The sequence below is a fragment of the Peromyscus maniculatus genome, chromosome 9 (assembly GCF_049852395.1).
Source record: "Peromyscus maniculatus bairdii isolate BWxNUB_F1_BW_parent chromosome 9, HU_Pman_BW_mat_3.1, whole genome shotgun sequence".
Lineage (NCBI taxonomy): Eukaryota > Metazoa > Chordata > Mammalia > Rodentia > Cricetidae > Peromyscus > Peromyscus maniculatus.
The window spans coordinates 40,457,996-40,463,125 of NC_134860.1; the positions used below are offsets into that span (position 1 = coordinate 40,457,996).

At 48.3% G+C, this 5,130-nt stretch overlaps 1 long non-coding RNA gene across 1 annotated transcript; it reads left to right on the forward strand.

Annotated features, from left to right (window-relative positions):
* The first annotated feature begins 2,864 nt into the window (after positions 1-2,864).
* On the forward strand, positions 2,865-5,130 carry LOC143267148 (uncharacterized). The gene is made up of 2 exons (XR_013042060.1): positions 2,865-3,014; positions 4,196-5,130. It is a non-coding gene; the product is annotated as an uncharacterized LOC143267148 (long non-coding RNA).

The following is a 5,130-nucleotide window of genomic DNA, read 5'->3' on the forward strand; positions in this document are numbered from 1 at the left end:
GTCAGGCCTTTCACAGCAATACTCCAGTCCTGGTACCAACCTCTGTCTTACTTAGGGCTTTCATTGCTGCGAAGAGACACCATGATCACGGCAACTCTTACAAAGAAAACATTTAATTGGGGTGGTTCACTTACAATTTCAGAGGTTCAGCCCATTATCAGCATGGCAGCATGCAGGCAGATGTGTTGGCTACATCTTGGCTTTCAGGGAACAGGAAGTCGACTGACTGTCACACTGAGGGAAGTTTGAGCAAAAGAGATCTCAAAGACCAACCCCAGTGACATACTTTCTCCAACAAAGCCACACCTCCTAATAGCACCACTCCCTTTGGGGGCCATTTTCTTTCAAACCACCACCACCACCACCACCACCCCCACACACACACAGACACACACACCTAGAAGTGTGTGACCATAGTGATTCCAAGTCCAATTATGTTGGTAGTAAAGATGAGCGGTCCCCGCAAGTGACCACCATGATGAGGGATTGGTCCAGGCTGTGGCTAGCTTCCATATACCTTTGCTATAACACACTAGCATAACAAATCTCCCTGGGGAAGGCGTTATGACACAAGCAGGAGCACATTTTGAGAGGTGTGTAAAGCGTGTATGTACACACGGAAAATCTCTCTCCTGTCCTGGAAAAAGCTTAAGCAACCAAGCCTCTCCTCATCACATGGAATGTGTATCTTTGTTGGAGGCTACTCCAGCTTTGGGGAAGGCTGAGGATAAACCACTTTTCCTTCACTTCAGAACTAGTCCACCTGTGATCGATCTCTCCCACTCTCTCCCTGTCTCTGAGATGAAGTCTCACTGGCCTGGAACTTGCTCTGTAGACCAGGTGAGGCTCAAACTCACAGAGATCCACCTGCCTCTGCCTCTTGAGTGCTGGGGGATTAAAGGCGTGTGCTTCCATGTCTGGCTTAAAGTTGAATTTTAATTAGGGCATAAATTAGTAAATAATAGTAAAATACCATGTGATATTTTCATAAATGTATATTAAAATGTACATGTTATGTAACGTTTTTGTTTGGAGACTTTTTTCTTTGCCCATTTTTTATTAGTTCTTTGTGAGTGTCATGCAATGTATTTTGATCATGTTCTCTCTACTCTTTCCAGATCCATCCCTCCTCCCCAACCCGCCCAGTTGTGTCCTCTTTTTTTCTTTTTTCCTCTCGTTGTTGGGGCCTAGAACCTATGGTTAAGGTCATAAGCCCTAGGAAAACCTACTGTCACTGCTGAATAGACCTTGTAGTTCAAATGACTTAGAATCTACACCCATAGATTGGTGCTTCTCTCTACCCTCATCTGAGAAGCTTCCATTAGCTGGCGAGTAACACGGTGACCCACAGACCCCAGAATGCTCAGCTCTAAATGAGACATCTCCATCACATCCCCTCCTCCTAAGGCTCCGGGAATCATTGCGTAAGAGCAGGTGGAGAGAAGGTAAGAGCCGGAGGCGCTGGGAGAGGACAGGAAAACAGTGTTTTCTGGACACAGCTGAGCAGCTGCACTCGTGAACTCACGGCAGCTGTGACAGCGTGCACACACCTGCCTGTGCTCAAGCCAGATAAAATCCTAGCATGGAGAGGGGACATGGGCTCGAAGCCCAGCCCCTAGCGAGGAGCTGATGGCAACAGACAGCTTCTAGGAGAGGGTCAGTTTTCTTTAAGGGTGTGGCTCCTGGTGGGTTGACCGCACTCCAGCAAAGGCCACGAACCCAAGAGTCTCTGGGCAGCACAGATTAATGGGCTTTTTGCTTTTTGGTCCTGGGACATGGTAATGCACACATGCTAAGCCTGCACTCCCCCAGTGAGCCATACCCCAGCACTAATCGTGCGTCATATCTTCATGGTAAAAACTTTTTGTATCTTGTCTTCTAGCTTTTCGAGACATAACAGTAACTGAAGAAACTCAGGCCAAAAATCACAGGAAACAGGCATGGTGACTGATACACGTTAGTCATCTCAGTCCTCTGGAGGGGGGATGTAGAAGGATTTTGAATTCTAGGCCAACTTGAGCTACACAGCAAAACCCCGTTTCAAAAACACCACCACCAGCACTAACAACAAGGCCTCCAGTAAAAACAATTCTTAAAAAAAAAAAAAAAAAAAAAAAAAAAAAAAAAAAGACAAGTAACAACAGGTGTTTGAGGCGGGATACAAATTAGTACAGTCACGATGGAAACGGTACAGAGGAGGCTCCGTGAAGAAATTTGGTTTTCCCTCCTGTACCAGAAGCAGAGGTTGTCAGGCCCGGCTGTACAATTGCGTCCCAGAGTGCTTTGAATGAACCCACCCCAGCAGCCCTCCCTGGAGAGCTCTCTCTCAAGCCTGGGTGGGGTCTGGAGCCCTGTGGGTGCTGAGGTGGGGCCCTCGAAGACGCCCCTGCTTTGAGGTTCAGGTGTAAAAGTTGATAGAGAAGAGACGCCATGAGCGTCTGAGGGCAGGGTGAGATTAGATAAAGAGGGAGCTCCTGGGGCTTTCCTTCCTCCCTCTCCAGCTTGGGGGCAGCCGAGGAGTGAGGCCTTGCGGATGTGGGGGTACCCTGCAAAAGCAGTAGTGCTGGACTTTGGGGGACACAGCTTGGAAGCAACAGGGTAGAAGAGGGGATCTGAACGGGCTGAGCCAATGAACGAACACGGAAGAGACGCAGAGAACTGAGGCCCTCACCATCCGAGAGCAGCTTGGCTCCCAGGGGAGGCGGGGAGGGTTGGAAAGGAGTCGGAGGCTGGTACGGGGATGAACTCAGTTTTGATTATACTTACACAGATAGACATTAAAACAGGAAGGTGTGCATGGAGTGTTTTACATAGGTCATACACACACACACACACACACACACACACACACACGTTCCCCTTACTGGCAGACTCTGTACTTAGGAATCTGTCTATACTGGTTAGAATTTCCTTGTCACCCCAAAGTGCTCCCGTCTCTTTAGCGGCCATGTCTGGAAATGCAGAAGCCGTGAAAAACCTGAGTTGTCCAGCACGGTTTCTCCCGGCTGAGCGAGGTGAGACAGTTGACAGCCTACCTTCATATTTCAGTTCTCAGGCTGTCATCAACGGACCTTCTTAAAATCCAGTTCACGACGTGTGTGTGTGTGTGTGTGTGTGTGTGTGTGTGTGTGTGTGTGTGTGTGTGTGTGTGTGTTTGTATTTTGGGTTGGTCATTTTGAAGCTTAAAATAGATCTAAAATGCAGGGCAGGGGAACCGTCTGGCATTTCTGAGCACAGAAGGCTGCAATGTACCCAACAGGAAATCACAGAAGCTGGGCTCAGGTATTCAACCACAGGTTCAAGGTGTATCATCAGAAAGATGTGTTAAATAAAGCATCTTGAAGTAGAAACACATGATGAGGTCGTGTGTCCACCAGTTGAAAAAAAAACAGTGTGACCACTGACTCACAAGAACCTGGGCTGGTGTTTCTCCCGGGAGCATGATTTGGTGTTTGCTATCTCAAAATGGCTCAGCAGTTAAGAGCACCGGCTGCTCTTGCAGAGGACCCAGGTTTGATTCCCAGCACGAGCGCGGTGGCCTCCACGGCATTACATGCGTGTGGTGCACAGACATATATGCAGACAAAACATTCATAAGCATAAGTAAATCAGAAAAATTATTTTTTATCAGGCGGAGGTTCTTGTTGCCAAGCGCAATGACCTGAGTTCCATCCCCGGGGCCTATAAGATGGAGGAGAACTGACTCCTGAAGGTTGTCCTCTGACCTCCACACATCTGTTGTGGAACAAGCACAAACATGCACACACACACACACACACACACACACACACACCTCATAATAAAAATGTAAAAACATAAAATAATAAAGTAAAAGCGGGGTGTGGTGGTGCATACCTGTCATCTCAGAATTACTAGACTCGGACAGGATGGGCATGAGTTCAAAGCCAGTCTGGGCTACATACTGAGACCCTGTCTCAAAACATAAAAAGTGAATGAATGAGTAGATAGATGGGGTGAAGAATGAATGAATGAATGAGTAGATGAGTGAAGAATGAATGAATGAATGAATGAATGAAATGTAACCAGGTGCTTTGCAGAGTGTCTTGAAGTTGGGACAGCAGTAGTGAAGCAGCTGGTTTGCTCCAGACTGGGAGCTTGCCTAGGGGTGGTCCTGTTGCCATGGTACACATGCTTATTTATTGTCCTACCCCCACATTAACCCCGTCTTCCCCAGGGCAACCACCACCGCAATCTGTGCTGCAGCTGGGGAGGGACCACACCTGAGCAAACACCAGACGCAGGCCCGGCTGGAATGAAGGCTGGCCAGGAGGCTTCGTGACTCCTGTGCCTTATCTCCTGTGACAGTCACCGAAGCACCGCCCTGCTGTCTGTTTATACAGAGATGTATCGAACAGCAGGGCCTTGAGCCCTGCTCACTCAGACCCTGGGAACTGTCCACACAGGGCTTCTGGCTGCCGGAACTCCCTTCCTGCCTTCCTGGCTGAATAAATGTTCCCATCACCTGGTGGGCCTCTGTTTTCAGTTTGCAAATGGGGACCCAGAACACAGACAGGATTGGAAATCATGATCCTCAAGTCACTGAGTCATGGCAAACGTAGGGCCGACTGCAGTTCAGTGACCTCGGTGTTTATTACGGACCTGAGATGAGCAAGGTCTGAAGAGGCAGTCTTTCAGCTGAAACTGTGTCTGGAACCTTCCATCAGATAGAGACATAAGGACAGGGAAGATGTGGCACTGTCCACTCACAAGAAACCCGGTACCTCTGTTTTCTTGTGATCTCCTTTGTTTGTTTTGGTTTTGGTTTCCTGAGACTGTACCAGGCCCCAGCCCTTAGCACAACTGATGCCATGATGGCAGTGCCATTCAGGTTGTAAAACTCAGCATGCAGACAGGACCACCTGCTGGGAACTAAAACAAAGACCTAACCCATCAACGCCCACAGTTCTGGGACAGTCTCTAAATGTACTAACCTTGCTTTTTGGCTTCTGTAGTTCTGCTTCTGGCTAACTGCTCTTATTAATGGGAGTATGTCAGTCCAGAACAGGGTTGCTGTGCTTAAAGGTTCACCCTGAGAAAGGCTCGGGGCCACACTGAGATCCCCAAACACCCAGTGTAGTCACCAGCTGATTAGTAAAGACTTAATTCCCA